Genomic DNA, 26,188 nt, shown 5'->3' with positions numbered 1-26,188 from the left:
TAGATAAAAAAAAACACCACTAGCATCATTATTTCATCCTGAGTCCAAATATAACACACATTTCTGTCACAAATTATTTTCAAAATAACTTCTAAGCTTCTTTAAATTTCTTCAATTTTCCTGGTTTTTTTTTTCACAAAAACGTCATGGCAGAGATTCAAATTGAAAAATACTAAATTTTGCTGAAAGCTCCGATTTGAATTGAAATATACTAAATCTTGTTGAGCAGTGATTTGATTTGAGAAATACCAAACAGTTTGTATTATTCATTTTTTGGGGAAAAACTTACCACTAGCTTCAAAATTTCATCCTGAATCCAAATGTGACATTCATAAGCATTGCAAATTATTTTCAAAATTGCTTCTAAGCTTCTTTAAAAACAGCTAAACTTCTTTCACCAAAACAAACACTTTATGGCAGGTACATATACAGGTTTATAAATATCAGATAAATAGCACTTAATGTAAACAAACTAATCACTCATATCTAACTCTTCATCATCACTTTCTAATGCACTAGGCGTGTCACTGACTGGTGCTCTATGGGCCCTATTGATTCCAGGGGGATAGAGCCAACAAAAGGCCTGGTTGACCGCCGCCAAAGTGTCGCAACGCCGCCGGCGCGCCACACTCGCGCCAGCGGCACAAAATTTGGTAAATGATTGATTTGGTAATGATTATATCCATGGCTGGACAATGTACTATAAGCTCCCCATTTATCACTGTAAAGAATGCTTCCAGGCTTAATATATTTTTTAATAATAGGAATTAAAAGTTTCCTTGTTTCTTTGGAGGTCTTTTTGGCCCTCAGTCAGGGGTACAATATTTTTGTTTTGCTCTCTCTCTCTATTCTACCAAAAAACACCAAGTGACCTAATTTATTTAGTGGTATAAATTTGGGTTAGACCCTGGTGCCACATCAGCACATCAACTGAACGCTGCCAACAAAAGGCCTGGTTGACTGCCACTGGTGTCCCAACGCTGTGCACAGGCGGCATTGCAACACCAGTGGTGGTAAAAAATTATTGTACCCCTGACTGATGACCAAGAAGGCCTCCAAAGAAACAAGGAAACTTTAATTCCTATTATTAAAAAATATATAAGCCAGGAAGCATTATTTACAGTCATAAATGGGGAGCTGATAGTATATTGTCCAGCCATGGATACTCATTGCCAAATCAATCATCCAGCCAATTTTGTGCCACCAGTGCAAGTGTGGCATGCTGGCAGCATTGCAACACTTCAGCAGCAGTCAACCAGGGCTTTTGTTGGCTCTACCCCCCTGGAATCAATATGGCCCCTAGAGCACCTGTCAGTGTCACCCCTAGTGCATTAGAAAGTTATGAAGAGTTAGATATAAGTGATCAGTTTGTTTATATTAAGTGCTATTTGTCTGATATTTATAAAACTTTATATGTAGCTGCCATAAAGTATTTGTTTTGATGAAAGAAGTTTTGCTGTTTTTAAAGAAGCTTAGAAGCAATTTTGAAAATAATTTGCAATGGAAATGAATGTCACATTTGGATTCAGGATGAATTCTGAAGCTAGTGGTAAGTTTTTACCAAAAAAAATGAATAATTCAAACTGTTTGGTGTTTCTCAAATCACTGCTCAACAAGATTTAGTATTTTTCATATCAAATCACTGCTCAGCAAGATTTAGCATATTTCAATTCAAATAGGAGCTTTCAGCAAAATTTAGTATTTTTCAAATTGAATCACTGCTATGATATTTCTGTGAAAAAAACAGGAAAATTGAAAAAACTTAAAGAAGCTTAGAAGTAATTTTGAAAATAATTGGCAACAGAAATGAGTGTTATATTTGAACTCAGGATGAAATTCTAATGCTGGTGGTGTTTTTTTTATCTATCTAATTAGTCTGTTAATATAAACCTTACCCCTACTTTTTGCTATCTTGGAAAAGGGTTAGGTTAGGAAAATGAAATTTTCAGGGATGGGTCTGCAGGCTAAAGTATGTCCCTCCCAGAAAGGTACTTTAAAGTACCTACCTCCACTCCTCTCTCCAGAAGGTCCTGACCTTTGATGACCTTTAAAAATCTATGTTATAAAAGTGAAACCTTGCAAAATAGATCATCTGTTTAAATGAAGTACAACAAAATTGTTTTCAGCTTCACAACTTTGCTCAATTAAAATTTGTAAGGTTTTAAAGATATACAAATACATTTCCTACATTAAAAAAAATAAAAAAAAAATATTGACATGGCTTAAGACTAATCAAATAACAGGAATTGCATTCTTCTCAGAACTAAAGCCAGAGAAAAAGAAACTGATAACTGAAAATCAAGATAAAATGAATTCTCAAATTTCAGGACCCTCTAGAGGGAGAAGGATTAGAGGTATGTACTTCAAAATATCTTCACAGGGCATACTTTAGCCTGTAGACCCATCCCTGTAAGTTTCATTTTCCTAACCAGACCCCTTTCCAAGATAGCCAAAAGTAGCTAAAATAGAATTTTACCCTTCATTTAAGCAGAAAATCTATTTTGGGAGGTTTCACTTTAATAAGACAGATTTTTAAAGGTCAGAACCCCCTAGAGGGAAGAGTGGAGGTAGGTAATTCAAAATACCTTTCTAGGACATACTTTGGTAAATTTCTAGTAAATCATATTATTGACTTATGAATAAAGTGAATAGCCTACACCATTCAATGCCTTTTTTATGCTACTTTCCAAATATAATAGCCTAATCATTTTTGTCAAAAACGAATTGTACCCCCACACCTATATATACCAATTCAGGGTATATAGGCTACACCCTGAAGTGTATAAATATGGGTGGGGGTAAAATTCATTTCTGGCAAAAATCATTATTATATTTGTAAAGAGCATAAAAAAAAGCATCAAGTGGTATATTCACTTCATTTGTAACTCAATAATATGATTTGGTAAATATTTACTACCCTTACACATGAGCTAGCAAGAGGAGTGACCCCAAAACATCCCATGAGGATGGCCAGGACCTAAGTAAGTAGTAAGTACCTCTTGATGCCTTTTTTTATGCTCTTTCAAAATATAATATTTATTTTTGCCAGATATTAATTTTACCCCCACCCCAATATATACCAATTTAGGGTATATATTTGCACATTAAGGGGGGGGGGGAAATTTTATTTCTGATGTAAATGAGAGGAAAGTTTAAACTTTACTCCCACCCCCCTAATGTGCAAATATATACCCTGAATTGGTATTTAGGTTTGGGGGTAAAATTTGTTTCCAACAAAATTGATTATTATATTTGGAAAGAGCATAAAAAAAGGCTTTGAGTGGTATATTCACTTTATTTGTAAGTCGATAATATGATTTGGTAAAAATTTACCCAAATATATACCCTGAATCAGTATATATAGAAGTGGGGGCTAAAATTCATTTCTGACAAAAATTATTATTATATGTGTAAAGAGCACAAAAAAGGGCATCAAGTTGTATGTTTACTATTCATATATGCATAGCAAAACATTTACTGTAATAAATACAGTTCAAATTACAAAGTAGGGAATTTTATGTTGAAGTAGCCTAGTTGTTTCATCCTACATTAGCCTGGGGTTCTAGACTATTTGCACATTAGGAGGGTGGGGATAAATTTTAAACTTACCTCCCATTTACATCAGAAATAAACTTTAAGCATACCCCCCTAATGTGTGAGTATATACCCTGAATTGGCATATATAGGGGTGGGGGTGAAATTCATTTCCAACAAAAATGATTATTATATTTGGAAAGAGCATAAACAAGGCATTGAGTGGTATGTTTACTTTATTCATAGCCTAAGTAAACAATATGAATTGGTAAAAATTTACCCATACTTTAGCCTGTTTTCTCATCCCTGAAAGTTTCACTTTCCTAACCTAAACCCTTCTAAAGATAGCCAAAAGTGGCTAAAGTAGAATTTTACCAAATTATGAAATAAGAGACTACCTTCATCCCTTCATGCTTGAGGCTAAAAGAAACATAATGAGGAGAATCTAACAAGAGATGAAATGAAGGTCCTCACAGATCTCAAGAAAGATACCAACATCATAATTACCAAAGCTGATAAAGGTAATACAATAGTAATCCTCAATGAGATCGAGTACGTCAGCAAATCATTAAACCTCCTGAATAACAACAAAGTATATGAAAAAGTTAATGTCAATGCTGTAAAGGTTGCTTATGATAATATCAAAAAAGCTTTGGATAATCTTAGTCTCACAAATAGGATTAATGATCAACTTTATCGGAAACTTATTCCTGTCAGACCGGTCATTCCTAGATTTTATGGTGTACCCAAAATTCACAAACCAGATATTCCCCTTAGACCTACTGTTTCAACAATAGGTTCAGCTACACAAAAGTTGGAAAGGTATTTGGCTGGTATTTTAAGATCCATAACTCTTAGCAGCCAACACACAATAAGAAATACCAAAGAAGCAGTTGAAACGCTAAAAAGCATCAACATCTTGGAGAATACCACAATGTGCAGTTTCGATGTTGTATCTCTGTTTACTAGCATACCCTTGCCCTGACTTATACCAGCTTTACAATCAGCTTTGGAAAATGATGATTCCTGGAAAGAACTGACCAGCTTAGACACGACAGACATCATTATTCTCACATCTTTATGTCTGAACAATGCTTACTTCACTTTCAGGCATCAAACCTACAAACAGAAATGGGGCATACCAATGGGATCAGCCTTGGCACCAGTTCTTAGTGAGGTGTTTCCACAATATATCGAAAATAATATCTTCAAGCAGGACTTCAAGGATCTCCAACTCTACATGAGATATTTAGATGATTGCCTAATAATTTGGAATGGGACAGAAGACACATTAAGATCCTTTCTCAATACTTTTAACCAGCAGGATCCAGATATAAAGTTCACCATTGAACTTGAAAATAACCACAGTTTACCCTTCTTAGATGTTCTGATTACCAAACGGGAAACTAGGTTTGACTTGAGTGTATATAGAAAGCCAACTCATAGTGATAGATATCTGAGATATGACTCTTATAACCACCCAATAATTAAAAATTCTGTAGTCTATTCGCTGGTTGATAGAGCGTTTGTAGTGTGTTCCTCTGATTTGGAGCTGAAGGCTGAACTTGATCATTTAAAAGATATTCTTATGGGCAATGGCTACCCCCAACAAGTCATTGATAAGGTTATCTCCAGGAGAAAGATTAGCACAAAAACCAAGAGCTCCCCTAAGACTGAAGAAGATAAACCCTTTTTGTCATTACCTTATATTAAGGGGATTACTGACATTTTAAGCTCCAAACTCACTAAGCTAGGCTTTAAGGTGTTTTTTCCTTCTGGAATGACCATCTCCTCCTTCTTAAACAAAGGCAAAGATAAGATCACTTCAGATCCATCAGGAGTATATGAGATTCCATGCAGTTGTGGTGCTACCTATATAGGTCGTACCATGAGATCTCTACATCACCGATTAAGAGAACATGCTGATTCCATTGATGCCTGCCTTAAAAAGACAAAGCTTAAGGAGGAAGATACTTTTTCTATACTGGCCCATCATATTTTTGAAAACCCTTCTCACTCTGTTGATTTTGACCAGGCTCAACTTATTGCTATTGTTCCACAACTCTTAAAGCAGAAAATCAGAGAAGCTCTGGAAATTGCTAAAAACAAACCAGCCATCAATAAAGACAATGGAGAGTTCCCCATCAGTGAAATTTGGGAACCCATTACCCATAGGCTAAGAACTCGCAAAAAACTCCACCATACTTCTAAAGACCCAACCTTTTTGAGATCTACTAGGATAGCGGCCATCAATGCCTCTACCAAAATCCGAGCCATATTACAACAATAATTCCAGGTTCAACTTATTACTAGTGTTGTTCAGTGATTTTAGTTTTATTTTATTTAGTGATTTTATATTCTGGCAAGAGTTTTGAATTTGAACCTGATGATGACAGGCACAGGTCCTGTCGAAATTATTGTTCCAAGATAACACAATACCTGACATCCATAGCTTAGGTAAGCTTATTACCATTATCATGTACAAGAGTCAGGTTGGCCTCAGAGAATATATATCTTAATATTCCATTCAAGAGAAATTTCGAACCAAATTAAATAGATTTTGAGGAGACATTCTTCCTTCAAATAGGCTACAAAAGGTATTACTAGTTTTAGTGACTGATCAGATAATATTTATGCTGGTTAGCTAGTGCATTACTTCATACTGGATTGAGAAACATAATTTTTCTTTTAGTTATAATAACTTGCTGATGGCTGAAGTGACATACATATAATAGTCGCCATAACAGTTAATCCAATTTTTTTTTCCCCTAAGATCTGATGTAACACGATAAATAACTTACCGCTAGATTTATGCCATCTTAATCTTCAAAGTGAATACATTTCTTATAGAATGGTCAACGGCGATATTAAACACTCTAGCTCTAGACAATAGATAGATGATACAGACGCCTTTTACTCAATTATGCAGGGTTCCCATTGATGTTTCTTCTGTCCAGAGAATAATTTTACGTTTGTGACGTCAAAGCAGTTTTTCTAACCAATAATTTGAATTAATCAGACACGGAAGTCTTCTTAAACGAGCAATAGATTTAAAAAAGTATACACTATTATACATGTAGACACCATTAGCCTGTTGGATTTATTTCAGTCTAGATAAATGAGCAACTGTTTAACTTCAAGACCATATGTCTATTAGTCTCTACCATCCCATTTAAAATTTCCAGAAGTATTATTTTATTGGCTAAACTTTGCTGACTTTCTTGAAGGGTTGAACAAAGTTTAATTTTTCCTAACTGCAATGAAGTCGAATACGGGGAAAATGGCTGGATAATTTTGTCAACAACCTTATTAACTTTATTGGCTTCAGGAGAGCCATCCATTAATGACATTTGTTGATCAATAAAATTTTTTAGGACAATATGGGAACTATGTATGTTAACAGCGCATATAACGTGCCCTCTGCAAAATTTGGTGACCTGCGCTATTTTCAACTTTTAACAAAATGTTCTCTCTATTGTTTTAACAAACTCTCCCTAAAAGTCAAGGGCCAATCCTTTTTTCTGTCTTGCACCTAATAGTTTTCATGCTGAAAAGTAGCTTCAAAGCTGAACCTTATACTTGAAATTAGCCATTTTCAAACAGTTCGTGGTAACAAGGAGCGACCCGGCTCAATGGTAACCGAAACTCTAGAAAACGGTATTTTGAAACAAATAGATGAATCAAAGAATCAGATTTTAATGCTGATTTCAAATATATAAGTTTCATCAAGTTTAATCTTTCCTACCAAGTTTAAAGTTAGGTACCTGAGAAAATTTGGCTGATTTTTGAAAAAAGGCGGAAAGACCCCCTAAAAGATATAGCACCTGAATGAAAATCACACGATCTGATTCAGCGTATCAGAAAACTCTACTGTAGAGGTTTCACGCTGCCATCTGCAAAAATGTGGAATTTTCCATTTTTTGCCAGAAGAAAGATCACGGGTGCATGTTTATTTATTTATTTTTTTTTTCCCAGGGGTGATCGTATCGACCCAGTTGTCCTAGAATATTGTGGGAGGGCTCATTGGAATGGAAATTGAAAGTTCTAGTGCCCTTTTTAAGTGACCAAAAAAATGGAGGGCAACTAGGCCCCCTCCCACGCTCATTTTTTTCCCAAAATCACCTGATCAAAATTTTGAGATAGCCATTTTGTTCAGCATGTTCGAAAACATTATAAGTATGTCGTTTAGGATGACTTAATCCCCCGAAGTTCCTGGGGGGAGGGCTGAAAGTTATGAACTTTACCCAATGTTAACATATAGTATTGGTTATTTAGAAGTATACAGACGTTTTCAGGGGAGATTTTTCCTGGTAGTGGGGGGGTGGGTGGGTCGGGGGTTATGTGGGAGGATCTTTTCATGAAAAAAGTTTTCATGGGGGAAGGGACATTGCTATGAAGGGGACGCCGGACTTCCCGTCATTATTTAAAAAAAGATCAGAAATTTAATATAAAAAAACAAGTATTTAAACTGCAACATCGAAACTTTAAACGAACAGAAAATATTACATATATAATTGGGTTCACCCCGTAGTCGATGCCTCGCTCTTTAAGCCAAAGATTTTTTAGTACTTTTATAAGAGTTATTTATTCAAATTAACGGCTTTTGTGATTAAGCGGTTATTTTTAAAGAATCGGAACAAAATTCGAACTTTAGCTTAAAGAGCAAGGTATTGATTAGGGGGTGAACCCACTAATAAACGTATTAAAAATATATGAATATAGAAGTTCGTTACGTTAGTTAATTCGTAAGTTACGTATATTTATTACTAATAAAAACGTTAGTAAATAAAATTAGAAAGCCATTTAACTAAATAAAAGTAAATTAATATGAAAATTTTGTTTTAATTATTCATCTACGGTGAGCCAAGATCAAAACCTGCATTTATTCAAAAACGTTCAAAAATTAAATAAAAAAACAAACAAGTTTTTTAAACTGAAAGTGAGGAGTGACATTAAAACTTAAAACGAACAGAAATTATTCCGTATATAAAAGGGACTGTCCCCTCCTCAACGCCTCGCTCTTTACGCTGAAGTTTGACTCTGTCTCACAACTATTTTTTAAAACAATAAGAAACTTTAGCGTAAAGAGCGTGGCGTTGAGGAGGGGACAATCCCTTTCATATACGGAATAATTTCTGTTCGTTTTAAGTTTTAATGTCGCTCCTTACTTTCAGTTTAAAAAACTTGTTTTTTTTTATTTAATAATAGCGTAAGACCTCTAGCTCATGCTTGTCGTTTTAAGGGGATGTGAGGTCATCAAAGCTCAAAATTTCATGAAGTTGAAAGGTAAAACAAGACTCGCGAAATGAGTTTCGTTTGATCCAATTGGTAAATACTTGACGTCACAAGGCTATTACTAGCCCTTTTTTGAAATGTAGTGGAACCACTCCTGTTTTAAGATTAAACTGGAGTCCCAAAGGTAAAATTCTTATTAATGCTCATGCTATAAATAGTGAAGGTCCAACAACACAAATATTTGACCGAAACACAAAAAAAGGTTGATTTCTTGTTAGCCTAGATGGCTTTGGCCTTCTTCACTGTTTTGACTTTTTCAGGCCTCACCTTCCTGAATCTGATAGTCTGTTCCGACTGTCCCTAATTTGTTGTATGGCTCACAGCCTGTCTTGGCTCATATTTCGAGAACTAATAAGAATAATTTCTGTTCGCTTTAAGTTTCAATGTCGCTCCTTACTTTCAGTTGAAAAAACTTGTTTTTTTATTTAATTTCTGATCGTTGATTTTAAATAATGTCGGGAAATAGAATGGGCACAGTTCATAGCTTGGAGCCCTCCTCCGGGGCCTGTGCTTGGGGGGGGGGGGTCAAGTCATCCTCAAAACATATTTTTTAGATATTTTGATTATGCTGAACAAAATGGCTATCTCAAAATTTTGATCTGACGACTTTGAGAAAAAGGGGCGTGGGAGGGGGCAAGCTGCCTTCCAATATTTTTGGTCATTTAAAAAGGGACCTTTGATTTCCGACCCAATGAGCCTTCTCCCGATCTCCTAGGATAACTGGTTCGATACGATCACCCAAGGGAAATACAAATAAATAAACTCACATTCGCTATCTTGTTTCTAACAAAAAATGCAAAAGTCCACATTTTTGTATATAGAAGCTTGAAACGTGTACAGTAGAGTTCTCTGATATGCTTAATCTGTTGGTGTGATTTTTATTAGGATCGCTTGATGTTTTGAGGGTATTTTCATCCTTTTTCAAAAAGCGAGTATTTTTCCTTAGGTTCGTAACTTTTGAAAGTTAACATTAAATTTAATCAATTTAACATATTTTGAATAAGTATCAAGATTTGGTTCTTTTGATGTATCTATTGTTATCAATACTTTGTTTCTTAGAGTTTCAGTTACTATTGAGCCGCACCGCTCCTTACATCTATCATGTCTATACAGTAATTTTACCTTTTTGACGCCGAAGTGATTTTTCCAACAAATAATTAATCAGAGACGTGGCTCGTCTTAAACTAGCAATAAATTTGAACAAATACACATTATTATACATGTAGACACCATTAGCCTATTTTATTTATTTTATTTTAGAGAAATGAGTAACTGCTCAGCTTCAAGACTATATATCTATTAGTCTCTAGTAGCTGATTCAAATTTGCCTGAAGCATATTGGTATTAGCTAATAGCAGAATACTGAATAGAGTCTAGATTCTTAACAGATTTCAGTGTTTATTTCATTCTTTCCAATGGGCTAAATTAGAGACTGACCATGACCAACTACACTTTTCAACGAAGTGTCTTTAAACTTCCGAACTGAATCTTTTTCTTATTTCATTTAAACTTATAAGCTTTTCATTCAAGAGCATTAGAACCTCTTCTTGTTCTTCTGTTTTAAAGCGAAGTGCTGAACTACGACTGCTTACTACATCTTAAATGTCTTGTAGTAGCTTGCTAGAATAAAGGCACTGAACTATCTGTTTGTACATTTCTTGCTCAAAACTATTTGTTAGGCTTTGGTTAAAAAGGTTTTGAAGTGTTAAAAACGGAAATACATCTGCAAATTAACAAAACTAAATAAGCAAAAATTTGAAAGGCATTGCGAAATGTAATATCACTAGCATACAAAATTTAATTCATTTTCAAAAAGCTTTACATATAACCCATTTACAAATTTATAATTGTGCTAAAATATATACAAAAGATTATAGAAAATTGGTAGAAAAATATTTATAAACAATGTATTTAAATATTTATTTGATATTAATAAACAACATAACTGAACTATCAACTGTAACCCCTCTGTGAAAATCCCAAATTCTGAATGCACCAGGCTCCAACAATTAGGTCTACTATTTGTATCAAGCTACAAATAGTAGACTACAAATAGTAGACCTTCAGCAATAGCTAAAACATCTCTGCAATTCCACGGATTACAACCTATACAGAACATCGTAAATACCATTGCTAATGATCGATGTCATTATTGTAAATTTGGAAATATTCAAATCCTAAACACATAATGCCCCAGCAATTTCACTGATGACCCTTCTGCCACCGCTGAAATATCTTGGCTGAACCAAGAAGCCACTTTACTTGGTCACGAAGGCGATATACTTGATATTAACTGGGCGCCAAATGACGCAAAATTAGCTACAGTCGCAATCGACAATGATGTCATTAAAAGGGATATGAGGTCATAAAAACCCAAAATTTTCATGAAGTTCAAAGGTCATACAGGCATCATGAAATGTGTTTCGTTTGATCCAATTGGTAAATATTTGGCGTCACAATCAGAAGACAAATGTCTTAGAATTTGGCGTGCTTCAGATTGGAAAGAGGAGAAGGCTATTACTAGCAATTTCTTGAAATGTAGTGGAACCACTCCTGTTTTAAGATTAGATTGGAGTCCCAAAGGTCAAACTCTTATTAATACTATAAACGGTGAAGGTCCAACAACACAAATAATTGACCGAGACACAACTAAGGCTGATTTCTTAGATGGCTTTGCCCTTCTTCGTTGTTTTGACTTTTTCAGGCCTCAAGTTCCTGAGTCTGATGGTCTGTTCCGACTGTCCCTAATTTGTTGTACGGCTCACAGTATAGCAGCTTCAAAGTCTCTGCCAAAATTTCTGTTCTATTTGCAAAAGCCTGGTTAACTTTCTTTGTTCACTTACTTAACTTTCTGGCAAATAAAACGCTAAAGCAACAAAGTAGACTTGTTAGTTAACTAAGTTTTCTCAAATCGAACGCAACTCTTACAGACAACATTATGCAAATATTATTCAAGGATACGTCTATATCTTTCGTAATTTTTGCAAAAATTTGGGCTCACACTGTTTTGCTACCTTAGTCATCTGGCATATTGTCAATTATATTTTCTTCGTCTCTGCAATTTAAGTAAAGATCGTTGAGTGGATCTTCAAACCCCAAAATCTATCGAGTTACAAACAATTAGAAAAGGGGCTTTAGGGACCTTTATCAATTTAAGGGACCAATAAGGACCTTCGCTCGATTTTAGAGACTTTGTGACAGCCCTGTGAGAATTGCTTGGTGCTGGTTATTCGTGATTGGTGGTTGACTCCTCTCTTTTGAGAGAAAGATTTGCCCATCTAAGCTGGTGGGTGGGATTCTTAGGATCAAAGAAAATTCTTTTACAACAGGCAAGCCCTGTCTCAAAATACCACTCCAATGGGGGAAGAGCTTTAAACCGATACAGAGATTTAAACTGAAGCAAGAAAAGGAGCTTTAGGGACCTTTATCAACTTAAGGGACCAATAGGGACCTTCATTCGATTTTAGGGACTTTGTGACAGCCCTGTGAGAATTGCTTGGTGCTGGTTATTCGTGATTGGTGGGTGACTCTCCTCTCTTTTGAGAGAAAGATTTGCCCACCCAAGCTGGTTTGAAGCTGATGGGTGGTATTCTTAGGATCAAAGAAAATTCTTTTACAATAGGCAAGCCCTGTCTCAAAATACCACTCCAATGGGGCAGAGATTTAAACCGATACGGAGCTTTAAACCGAAGCAAGAAAAGGGACTTTAGGGACCTTTATTAATTTAAGGGACCAATAGGGACCTTCATTCGATTTTAGGGACTTTGTGGCAGCCCTGACACAGCAGGTGCCATTATAATAAAGCGTTGCTAGTAAATGTTGGTGTTTGCGGCAAATAAAAACAAAAGTTGTCGTTTAGTCAACAATTAACATACATCAGCTTACAAAAGAAAAGAAATAATGAGTAAACTCAATATTCTAAATAAACAGCACACAATAGTTTATTTAAACAGCACGGGAGTTAAACAGGCTATTCAAATTCAACCTGCTATGTCAACATATTTTATAGAAAGAAAAAATAAATTTAAGCAAAGTTAACAACAGGCTATACTTACTTTAAAAAATTTTGGACTGTAAATTCCTTAAACGAATAACCTATCCGCACCTAAGAGATATTTTGTCTCCCACCCTTAATTCTTTACAATAATTTCCGCCAGATAAATATATAATTAATAACATCTTTACCTCATAATCAATTTCTAAACAGGCAAATAATGGATTTTCAAAGCCAATGTCAACACCAACCATATGGTAAACAAGGGTATTTGACTTGTGTGCTTCTAATGGGGATGAAATGGTTAGACGAGCCTGTGCATCACGATTCAAAATATAAACCAGCTTCTGCTTCTCAACAGCACCTGGAAAAGAAATACAGCTTAGGACACGGTGAAAAGTGACAAACTAGCCCTACAATTAATAATAAATATCAGTGAGAGAGTTAAACATCAGTTTGATTCAGAAATCTGAATTTTCCTCATTTAAAACCCGAAAGTAAATTAGCCATACGTTGGCGACATCGAAGTTAAGTTTCCGAAATATATTCACATTTGAATTAAAATGAACGAAGACATCGAAGTTAAGTTTCCGAAATATATTCACACTTGAATAAAATGAATGAAGACATCGAAGTTAAGTTTCCGAAATATATTCACATTTGAATAAAATGAATGAAGACATCGAAGTTAAGTTTCCGAAATATATTCACATTTGAATAAAATGAATGAAGACATCAAAGTTAAGTTTCCGAAATATATTCACATTTGAATAAAATGAACCAAGACATCGAAGTTAAGTTTCCGAAATATATTCACATTTGAATAAAATGAATGAAGACATCTAAGTTAAGTTTCCGAAATATATTCACATTTGAATAAAATTAACCAAGACATCGAAGTTAAGTTTCCGAAATATATTCACATTTGAATAAAATGAACGAATAATTGAAATATCAGCAATATGAATCACTTTCCATTCATAACTAAGAACATTTCAAGAAAATAGAATTGTGATTTAGTTTACAGAGAGAAGAGGTTAAAACTAGAAGAAAATGCAATAAATAAAACCAAAGAGGTGTTGTTGAGGGATTACCCTTCTCCATTACCTTGGGTCCATGTCAGAGCTCCGAATGTACAACAGTTCTGTCACCCATCACAGTCCCTGCATCACATCGAGAACTTTCACCATACTTGGCATGCACCCCCTGGTGTATGTTCTTCCTGGAAGTCGCAGAACCCTCGGATGCTACAAGGTAGAATTTCCTCTCGGAAGCGAGAGGTGCAGTCTGATCTTTTTCAATCCATGATCGGAGTATTTTTATTCACGGCTATATCTCTTTTAATAGACTATTTGTATTTTCAGCCTTCAGACCTGATCACAATCCTTGATTGTTGACATATGGCATTTATGCCGCATATTCGGGTCTTTTAATCTTCGGTAACAAAGTAAAGGTAAAGAAAGACAGATAATGCAGCATTGGACTTTAAGTCCCTACTAGCGGTGCCGTTCTCTGCTTCATGGTAACCGTTTGAAATTGTTTGAAAAATTATTACCATAAAATCACAACTTAAATATTGTAATAAAATTCATACTACGACACTAAGAAAAATACATGATTTAAAGGCCCATTAATAAATATATTTGCACCATCTCAGGCACTCAATAGCATCAATAAAAAATTAATTTTATATCTTCAACTTGGTTTTCACTGCAAAATGAGACATTTTACAACATTTTATAGAAGTTAATCCCATTCATATCCCTGGAAAATCTTTTTTATTGTTTTCATTGGTTCCTTGAAACCTAAACTAGCAGGAAAGTTTCACACAGATATTCAGAGGGCCTTTTCGTTTATTAAAATAGTTCATACTACTGAAATAAAATCATACTCATTACTTCGGCAGAAATTCTTAAAAGGCCCTTTCACAATCAGATTTTACTACTGCCGAGATTAAGCTAGCACTAATTTGAGCCAATCAGGTCTTCCCAGAAATTTTCTTATTGGTCGATATCTTCTGTGAAAAATTCTGATTGGCTACATCTCAGTATTAGTAAAAGCTCAATGTGAATGGGTCTTAATGTTATTTGGTCTCAAACCAAGGACTATGAACTAGATTATCAGAGAAATAGTAGTAAAAATAATAGATCAGCTTCAGTCCCTAATGATTGCGAACACACATACAAGAGATCCTCTAAGAATTTACTGGATGGACCTCCCCAATAAGAGAAATAGAAAATAATGCCCAATAAATTCACTAACGAAATTCGGACCTTCTTGGGAGATTTAAAAGGTTATGTATTAATAAATAGAGGTTACGCAACAGATTCTACGTCAAGTTCTCAAATGGTTCCAGATTCAAATGTTAAGATGGAAAAAAAGTCAAGTCCTATCCTAAATTCAAATAATTATCCATGGATAAAATCTTGCCATTTTATTTATAATATTTATAAATTTAACACTCTGATCACGTTTATCTATCCACTCTGATGTTGTTAGGTACAATCTATAAAACAGAGTAGATCCAAATGCTCAGAATAGTCATAAAAGTATATCTCTACACCTCACAGCTGAAAATGACACCTTGATGTTTGTGATCAACTTATCTCAACTGGAAGTCAAATCGATGCTATGAACAGTAAATATCTGACACCGTAGTCAAATATTCAAATTGTCACTGTTGTCAAATATTATTTGCTGTTGCAATTAATAAAAAACCTTGTGTAGCAAATATGTAGCAAATTAATCTTACCAATCATGACTGCTCTGCCATTGGGATCAATTCCTAAATACTGGCCAGGAACAATCCTTCTGCACCCACTTTTGCCAAATGTTTCTTGATGTACTTTTTCAAATACATTCTTCTGTGGGTTGTATTCCAGGATAACAATCCGTCCCGAGTCAGAACCAACAACAACAAAATCTGAAACATAAAAATGAACTCATACGATACACCTAGTGATACAAAGACCATTAGGATATAATTCAATATTCTCAGCTCAAAGTTGTTTTCATTTCCAAAAGGATCGAAAGTCTAACTTGTGTGAAACATCATTGAAAGCTTTAGAAGAAAGTCAACATTTTGATATTCAAGTCTCACAGAACCCATTGAAAAAACGAGTCTAATCGCAGTTCAATGTTGCATTTATACATGCATCTGTTAAACTTTAGCATAGTAAAAATTACGAGATAATCAAGCTTTTAAGTGAAAATTTTCTGTCCATGGACGGTACCATCTTCCTTGATATAGAATGTAATATCAAAGCAGCAAAATAAGAACGCTTCCAAATTATTGATAGTTTCAGATGATAAAAAATAAAATTGAAAACATGATGGACACTTTTTAAGAAAAATTATTATTTTAAACAGGTTTCTAATATCCATTTAATATCCACTAAATCATTTAAACAATAGGCTTTTTCTGACGACATTGTTGGTCAACAATCTGATCTGACGTGACCTATTTTTTTAATCAATAATCATGTTCAAGCGACCAGCCAAAGTTTTGTTGATCAACGTTGTGGATGAAAATGAACCAAAACTGAAATCGTTGGTGGTCAAACCTGTTGGTTAAATATTTCAAGGCATAACTGAGGCCCTAGACGGTCAATCGTTTTGATCAGAAGTTTTTGTCAATCGATTGAGGTGTGCTGTAATAAACCTTCATTCGATCCTTCAATCAACCCTTCAATCTTGACCAAAGGTGATCTAACACATTGCTTTTCATAAAAATGATTGAGTCATTCAAACTTTCTATCAATCACCGTCAACGCTTGACTCAAGCGTCAAACAGGTTCCGAGTAGGTCAATCATGACTCAAGTGTCAAACAGGTTCCGAGTAGGTCAATCATGCTTGAGTCAATCGATTGACAGAAGCTTTTGATCAAAATGATTGACCGTCTAGGGCCTCCTTAAGATCACGAAGAAAATCGTTTTTGTTTGTACAATTTTAGGGGGAAAGGCCATAAAGGTTGTTATATTTATTATGAGCTTCATCTCTTACCCAAACTAATACATGAAAAGGTAGTTTCTTTCAAATTTCCTCCTCTTTCATCTCCAAAGAGCACTTAAGATCTGACCATTCGTTGGAGAACTTTCACCATTTACTCCAAGTATATGGAACCACAACGTCTTTAAAGTTATTAAATTAAAAGAAAACAAGTTTTTTTTTTAAACTGAAAGTAAGGAGCGACATTAAAACTTAAAACAACCAGAAATTATTCCGTATATGAAAGGGGTTGTCCCCTCCTCAACTCCTCGCTCTTTACGCTAATTTTTATCGTTTTAAAAAATAAAGTTGTGAGACAGTCAAACTTTAACGTAAAGAGCAAGGCGTTGAGGAGGGGACAGCCCCTTTCATATACGGAAAAACTTCTGTTCGTTTTAAGTTTTAACGTCACTCCTTATTTTCAGTTAAAAAACTTGTTTTTTTAATATTTAATTTCTGAATGTTTTTTAATTCATTTTGATTTTGGATCACCGTAAATGAATAATTAAAACAAAATGTTCATATTAATTTTACTTTTTTTTTGCTAAATGGCTTTCTCGAAATTTTGTTCTTACGTAACTTGCGAATTAACTTACGTAACGAACTTCTATATTCGTATATTTTTATTAGGTATATTAGGGGATTCGCCCCATAGTCAATACCTCGCTGCTTACGATGCAGTTCAAATTTTGTTCCAATTCTTTAAGAGTAACCCCCTTAATCACAAAAGCCGTTAAAAGAATAAATAGCTCTGATGAAAGTACAAAAAAAAACTTTAGCGTACAGAGCGAGGTAATGACTAGGAGGCGAACCCAATCACATACGTAACAATTTCTGTTCGTTTTAAATCTTAACGTTGCTCCTTACTTTCAGTTGAGAAAATTGTTTTTTTTAATACTTAATTTCTGATCGTTTTTTTAAATAATGCTGGGAAATCCGGCACCCCCTTCATAGCAGTGTCCCTTTTCCAATAAAAACTTCTTCCATGGAAAGATCCTCCCGAGTAACACCCTCCTCCGAGCCCCCTCCCACCAAAAAAATCCCTCCTGAAAACGTCTGTATACTTCCCAATAACCAATACTATATGTAAAGAAAGGGCATCGCTTGCAGCCCTTCCCCTGGGATCTGTGGGGAACTAAGTCATCCTCAGACATTTTTTAGATTTCCGACTATGCTGAACAAAATGGATATCTCAAAATTTTTATTGGGAGACTTTGGGGGGAAAATGAGCGTGGGAGGGGGCCAATTTGCCCTCCAATTTTGTTGGTCACTTAAAAAAGGCACTAGAACTTTTTATTTTCGTTTGAATTAGCCCTAATACAATATTCTAGGACTACTGGATCGATACGATTACCCCTGGATAAAAAAAAAAAAAAAAAAAATAACAAAAAAAAACGCAACCGTGATCTTTCTTCTGGCAAAAAAAAAAAAAATTACACTTTTTTGTAGATAGGAGCTTGAAACATCTACAGTAGGATTTTCTATTACGCTGAATCTGATGGTTTAATTTTCATTAAGATTCTATCACTTTTAGGGGGTGTTTCCCCCTTTTTCAAAAATGAGGCAAATTTTTCTCAGGCTCGTAGCTTTTGATGGGCTAGACTAAATTTGATAAAACTCATATATTTGAAATCAGCATAAAAATTCGATTCTTTTGATGTATCTAAAATTCCGTTTTTTAGAGTTTCGGTTACTATTGAGCCGGGTCGCTCCTTATAAGTTCGTTACCACGAACTGTTTGATACATGTCTTGTATTTGTCTACGGTATTAGTAGTTCATAGGCATGTGACATGGATTTAGGACCTATACGATGAAACAAAAAGCTTTGACAAGCTAGTTCAGATAATTCGCGGTATCGAACTAAAGTGGTCAAGAGTGACTTGGGCCAAATAGCAACCAAAACTATAAAAGGGTTTTGATAAGAATTAATGCATCAATAGACTTGGCTTTTTGTGCTGATTCTTAATATATCCTAAGATTTTTACAAATAGTATTTGCTATTATGGTGTGTACATTTTTTGGGAAGGGTGGATTTTCAGCAGGGAAGTTAATTTTCTATGGAGAGAATTTTCAATAGGAAGAAACTTCCGGGGTAAGGAGGATTCTCATGCTAAAATTTCAAACGGGTGAAAGGTGTTTTTGGCATCATTTGTAAGGCGGTCGAAAAGTAAGTCGACAATTTTTTCAACTGAAAGTAAGGACCAACGTTAAAACTTAAAAAGAACATAAACAGTTCCATCTATGGGGGGGGGGAGGGGGTGCTACCCCTTTCTCATCCATCAGTCTTTAGAGACTTCATAAATGACTTCGTGGAGAATTACTGACTTTGGGCATAAAATGTACTTTCGAGGCTTCAAACACTTTCGCCCTACTTACACAGAGATCTACCGACCCTCTTCCATAATGACTGATGCATAATTATAATGATGGATAGTTAAATGATGCTTAAAAATATATTTTTTTTATGAACTGCTTATTTAGTATGGACTACATCTATCTTAGTAACAAACAATCCTTTCTAATAGAGATAAACTCACGATGGTATGAATAAATATATTCTATTTCTTCTAAGGAAATTATTCAGAGACATCAGTAGATGGCTGTTAAATGAGGCAGTCAACTTCAAAATCAAATAACTCCTGATACGTAACTCCTACAATCGGTCCAATACATAGTTGGATATTAAACTCTTAATTTGAGTCTGACCTTTTACCCCTTGATTTCCAATCAACACAAGAACCAGAATGGTTTTAGTTCTCTTGTCTCTAGCCAACTATGTTGCATCAATTGATATGATACTTTTAAAAGACTAGATTTCCTCTCAAAGTGACAATATACTGAACTCACCTCGCTGAGGTTTAAGGTCTTATCAGAAATAAACCATTACTTTGCTTATCTCAAACTGGCCTATCAAAAGCAAGAAAGACACCCTAGTTTCCTGGTAAAGCGCATTCCGATGTTGGGACCACTTTAAAAATGTCCTATGCTAGCCTGCTAGCACAGGTGCTGAATTTTCGATCATACATGACAAATGAAGCGTATCTTGTTTTCGGAGGGGGGGGGGAATCTTGTTTTGTTTTATGAACTGCTTATTTAGTATGGACTACATCTATCTTAGTAACATACAATCCTTTCTAATAGAGATAAACGCATGATGGTATGAATAAATATATTCTATTTCTTCTAAGTGCCTAAAAATGAGACAGTTATTGTCTGTGCCAAAAAACCTCTACTTCTATTATATGACATAGTTCCACTTGGAACTTTTGTGACTTGCTCCTTTTATATGCTTGTTTGAAATAATATTGAGAAACCTTGTATTTTATCTGAATTTATTACTTGACTTTCCTTTGTTTTGTTTCAGAGGCATATGGTGAAATTATTAGGAACTTCTAAAGCTGCTATCATGGTTACTACTCAGCTCAAAATCCCACAGCTCCTGGCCCACCCAATACCCTACCACTCAATCCACACTCACCCTAGAATCCGTACACACTCTACACCTCACAAACAAAAATATTTGCCGGAAGAAAGATCACGGGTGCGTGTTTATTTGTTTTTTTGGTGTTGTTTTTTTTCCCAGGGATGATCGTAACGACCCAGTGGTCCTAGAATATCGCGGGAGGACTCAGTCACACGAAAATTAAAAGTTATAGTCGTCTTTTAAAGAGACCAAAAAAATGCAGGGCATATAGGCCCCCTTTAAAGCTCATTTTTTTTCCCAACGTTAATCGATAGAAATCTTGAGAATACTGCTTTATTCAATGTGTTCGAAAGTATTGTAACCATGTCTATTGGTGTGAATTGATCCCTCAAAACCGCCAGGGAGAGGGCTGAAAGTTATGAACTTTACCCAATGATAGCATATAGTATTGATTATTGGGAATTATACAGACGTTTTCAGGAGTAATTTTGTCTGATTGTGAGGGTTGGGAGGGGTCTGAGGTTATATGGGAGGACTTTTTCATGAGGGAATTTTTCATGAGAGAGGAGGCATTGCTATGAAGGGGGCACCAGTTATTCCATCATTATTTTAAAAAAATCATAAATTAAATAAAAATAAAAGTTTGTCAACTGAAAGTAAGGAGCAACATCAAAACTTAAAACGAACAAAAAAATATTAGCTACATGATTGTGATCACCTTCTAGTCAATGCCTCGCTCTTTAAGCCAACGATTCTTTTAGTACTTTCATAAGAGTTAATTATTCTAATTATCGGCCTTTGTGATTAAGGCGTCATTTTTAATGAATTGGAACAAAATTCGAACATTAGCTTAAAGAGCAAGGTATTGACTATGGGCCAAACCACTTAATATATGTATTTAAAGCATATGAATATAGAAGTTCGTTACATGAGTTACTTAGTAAGTTACGTATATTTATTACTAATAAAAAAGTTTGTAAAAAAATTCAACAAGTTTTAAGAAAGCCATTTAACCAAATAAAAGTAAAATTAATATGCAAATTTTGTTTTAGTTATTCATGCACGGTGAGCCAAAATAAAAACCTGCATTAATTTAAAAACGTTCACAAATGAAATAAAAAAACAAGTTTTTAATTGAAAGTAAGGAACGACGTTAAAACGAACAGAAATTATTCCGTATATGAAAGGGGCTGTCCCCCCCTCAACGCCTCGCTCTTTACGCTAAAGTTTGACTTTCTCACAACTCAATTTTTTTTAAACAATAAAAGTTTGTTTTGATTGCAAATTTTTTTTAATTAACTTTAATAAAAATCAAACCATCAGACTCAGCTTATCAAAGAACATTATTAAAGAAGCTTCAAACTCCTATCAGCAAAAATGTGGAATTTTGCATTTTAAAATAAAAGCTGCATTAACTAAAAAAAGATCATAAATTAAATAAAAAAAACAAGTTTTTTAAACTGATAGTAAGGAGCGACATTTAAACTGAAAACGAACAGAAATTATTCCGTATATGAAAGGGGCTGTCCCCTCCTCACTCCCTCGCTCTTAACGCTAAAGTTTGACTCTTTCTCGCAACTCTATTTTTTAAAACAATAAAAAACTTTAGCGTAAAGAGCAAGACGTTGAGGATGGGACAGCCCCTTTCATATACGGAATAATTTCTGTTCGTTTTAAGTTTTAATGTCGCTCCTTACTTTCAGTTTAAAAAACTTGTTTTTTATATTTAATTTTAGTATGGAGAAGCCATGTATTTTATTTATGAAATACATGTGTTATGTATATTATATTATTTTTATTATTATATTATATATATTGCATTATTTGAAAGTAATGTATTTCAAACTTTCTTTTATTTTTCATTGTTTCAGGAGGATATGGTGAAATCACTAGGAACTTCAAAAGCTACTGTCAATGAAGAAGACTTGATAAAACTGCAGAAGTTTACTGAAGATTTTGGACAGGAAGGATAATCTGTTTAAGGCTAAAGTTGTTTTTTTAATGATTTATTGTATATAAGAGTTTCTTAATTTCTCTGCCAAGAGTTGAATGGTTTTTATTAATAAAGTGCAAAGGCTAGAAACTATTTATTGTAAAAGCAAATTTATATTAATGCCAACCGAGAACGATAGAGAAATATTGCTAAATTGCCGATTTCACGTCTAAAGGTCGTATCCAACAGTCTTGCATTTATTGGCTAATTGCCAAAATTATTCGCGAAGCGTTTTGAAAAAAAAATCATCAGGGCAGTCTAGACCAAGAGAATCAAATTTTGACTGAATAAAAATGACCTTCCTGACTATCCCTTTGAGAAGAGATTAGCAAACGGTTTTAGGCAATCATCTCAGAAGTGTGAGTGTCAGTGGCTTTGGCCGTGCCGGTGATGAAATATTTAGAAATTATTGCAAGACTCTTTAAGTTTTAAATTTTACTTGGTACAGCTTCTGTCACTGTATTTTTATATGTTTAAACTATTGCTCTTTCGACAAAGTTATTTTACTGCTTAAATCTGCATCAGAAAAATACCTGAATATGTTTCAAGCATTTTGACATCAGTTACAAGATCTTGGATACTCCATACCAAGGCCGCATCCAGGTGGGTGTTAGGGGGGTTTGAACCCCCTTAAATGTTTGTCTGACTCGTAAAAACGTAACAAAAATGGATATAAACAAATTTTTAAAGCGTTTTTTGAGGTTTTAAGTGTCCCCCCGAAAATAATCCTTTTGTAACACCCCCCCCCCCCCAAAAAAAAAAAAAAAACTGGATACGGCGGCCCCGCTCCATACATAAGTAAATTATGCAATAAGAGGGCGGAGTTTTTGGACACTTTTTTTCTTAAACCAACATGCATCTTTTCTTTATGTTTTCATGTATTTCTTTGCTCTAATGTTTTTTTTTTTTTAATTAAGAGTGATTGATTTACTTTTTTTACTTTCTCATGTTTCTCCTTTTCTTTTGTTTCATTTGGCAGGGGACAAAATCACAGGTAGACTTTTTAGCTTATGGCAGAGGTTGCTAGCTGTATATTTGGTTTCTATCTTTGTATGTTTATCTGTTAAGTATTGCTTCCAATGCTATAAAAAAGTGAGACTCGGGGTATGACTAATCGATTTTTTTTGTCAGATACGGAGAGTGTTGTTTCCTTTTATTTGATTTTTGTGAAGTTACCATTCAAATTACAAATTTATTTCAAATTATTTGATTTTTTCGCTCTTTTCTTCTTCGCAATTGCTATTAGTCGATTACTCTGTGCATGATGTAATCAGTAGTAGTAATGGACTCATTAGTGTAGCCAGAAGATTTTTGTGACGGCCTCCTCCTCTAAAGTTGAGTAATTGAAGTCAGGTTAAGAATAGATTTCCTCTGGTTCCCTTCCCCATCTAGGCGGGAAAGTCTGGATGCTTTTTATATTCTTTTTTTACATCTCCTATTTTAACACTTAAGTGTTGTTTTTTTTGTTTTTTTTTTTAGTAAGTGAAAAACAGGATGTTTAAGGCATAGATATAAGGTTCTGCCCTTAGAATGGCAAACATAAGCACTTTTTGTACTTTGACTCCCTCCATCTCAAAGAAAATTTTGAATCTCAACTTTAGGGATCCGACCCGTGTAGATACGTAATTTAAATTGTGCCTACCATAGATACGGCTTGCGTCAAGTGCGTGAGATACATTTATGGTATCGTGATATTGGAACACCCCTTGTAGATTGTCGCAGGCTGAGAAAAATTCCTGTCGCAAAGTATTTAGCATTGGTAAATCCCGTTTGGCTTTTTTATGTGCATTGAGAGATGAAAATAACAAAGCCAAATCCACGCAATAAGGTAGACGACGAAAAACACCCTATTTGACTCAACAGCTCTTTCCTACACTTTTGACGGATTGACATTGCTCCTCGTCGTGATTTTAGCTCAGCCCTATTTGCTGCTGACGTACCTCACCTTCATTGTTAATTTTTCTCAATCAAAAGCAGAAGTCCCACAACAAATCATTGCTTTTATAAGAAATTCTGCCTCAAAATACTACTTCCTTTCTAATTGTAAACATCTAGAACCTGAATGTGGACCCTACCAAAGGCACAGCTACATGGTAACGTAGATGATGTGCAAACATTTTGCCATTATCTGAATTTATTACCGAGCTACTGTTAAAGGCATTTACTTTTTGAATATTCCAGCCTCTTTTTTTCATATGTATGATGTCATAAAATATTACCGGGTTCCTTCTCAGCCTCCACGAGATTAAAGCGGGTTCAAAAATTTCTTTCTATGAGGCTTGGGAATATATGTGGCAAATAGTCAGGATAAATCACTCTATTTATGCTTCGCAAGATATCTGACAATATTAATTTTCTACTTCGTTCTGCTTCTTCATTCTTATTCATAGGCTTCAAATCCTTTGTCTGTGAGCACAGTGGTTCGAGTCCTGGTGTCACTGGTTGTTTGGGACGGGGTCAGTGGTGCGTAAGCTCAGCCAAGACAAGACTGAGCTTTAAATAGGTACTTGGAGAAATCTGGGGGAAAAACACAGGAAGCGTTGGATGATTTGCCCCCAACCACGTATTGTACTCCTGGCCGAAGCCAGAGAGTCAGAAGATCCTGCGTTACGCAGACCATTGGTCAGCATGCGAAAAAGGTTTTTTTTTTTATCATTTAAAGAATATGGTTGGAGAATAACAAAATGGTGTTTTTCCAGTCAGAACTTTACCTGAGGAAAAAGGTGTTTGAAAGGTTATGGTTTTAGAAAAATAAGCAAAAAATATTCCGTTATGTCGAGGGCAGTAGGGTATAAATATGTTGATTGTCTGATTTACCCTTGCGTAACCCTTTAAGTAAATTAAATAATAAAGCCAATAATGCCTCTATGCGCTACATAGTACATGTTTTGAAATGTTTTCCGTTATGTAGTTGATATGGTAAATGCATATTAGATTCTTTACTAGCAAACTGCCTGAAAACTCTTAATGTTACAAATGAAAGATAGGGAGGATTTAAGAACGAATATCACCCCATTGATAGGATGTTTATTCTAAGAGGCATTATTGGGAAACGTACAACTTGACGTAACCAACTTTCTGCTGCAAACTCTGGATGTAAATAAAGTCTCTGACAGCGTAAGCAGAGCTAAACTCTGCGATGATCTTGTGAATTCAGGTTTGCCACGTGCAAAAAGAATTGACAAAGCCCTGCTATATCTGCGCAGGTAAACAACTACCACGCGTCTAAAAAGAATGATGGCAATCAGTCAGTTTTAATTCCATAAACATATTGATATCAATGTTTGACCTGGTAATTTAATAAGTACTATGATCGTAAGGAAAGTGCAGAATGTCAATACCTGGTGATGAAAATGATGTATTCTTTGCTACAAAGGAAACGCTTCTTTATACATATTTACGACTGCATCTACTTCTAAGAAAAATATTGTCTCTATCCACTAATCTTAATGTACCTTATTGTAAACTGATTGATCAATTCTTTGCAAACATTTGTGTATTAACGTTACTGTTGTTTCTTCATGAGCATTTGGACGAGACTAGGGAAGTTGAAGGAATGGTTATTTGAAACACTGAAGCACAAAATAGTTTCCATATGAATATCTAGCACGTACATAGACGTTTTTGGGGAAGCAATGGTTGTAGTTATTTGTTTTTTAGGGGGGTGAGGTAGAGTATTTGGTCTAAAATTACAAAGCGTAGGTGAATTTTATAAGATTTTTGCAAATACCACAAAAACTTTGATTTTTACAGCACCAGGTTTTTTTGGCCCTCCCCTACATTTTTACGCTTTAATTGAATACGCCAACACATTACAAAAAGGATTTTTTCTGTATCCACCTCGAAGGCTTGGATGGAATTTCTGTGTTACCTTAGATAAAATATGCTGTTTGGACAATTTGCGAACTTTCTCCCGTAGGTGGATTGACAAAGTGACAAGCGTCTAAATTATGAGAACA

At 34.8% G+C, this 26,188-nt stretch overlaps 1 long non-coding RNA gene and 1 pseudogene across 2 annotated transcripts in view; one reads left to right on the top strand and one right to left on the bottom strand.

The window, feature by feature from the left end:
- Positions 1-13,154, bottom strand: part of LOC148952382 (splicing factor 3B subunit 3-like) — a 32,185-nt pseudogene extending 19,031 nt beyond the window's left edge. Inside the window, exon 1 of the transcript XR_016141802.1 lies at positions 13,015-13,154. The product of XR_016141802.1 is annotated as a splicing factor 3B subunit 3-like (transcript). The remainder of the gene's footprint in view (positions 1-13,014) is intronic.
- LOC148952381 (uncharacterized) lies at positions 1,733-22,977 on the top strand. The gene is made up of 2 exons (XR_016141803.1): positions 1,733-1,850; positions 22,108-22,977. It is a non-coding gene; the product is annotated as an uncharacterized LOC148952381 (long non-coding RNA).
- The last annotated feature ends 3,211 nt before the right edge of the window (positions 22,978-26,188 follow it).

This window comes from Artemia sp. Qi Xiang Cuo, chromosome 5 (assembly GCF_049724085.1).
Source record: "Artemia sp. Qi Xiang Cuo chromosome 5, ASM4972408v1, whole genome shotgun sequence".
NCBI lineage: Eukaryota > Metazoa > Arthropoda > Branchiopoda > Anostraca > Artemiidae > Artemia > Artemia sp. Qi Xiang Cuo.
This window is presented reverse-complemented; position numbering and strand designations above follow the sequence as displayed.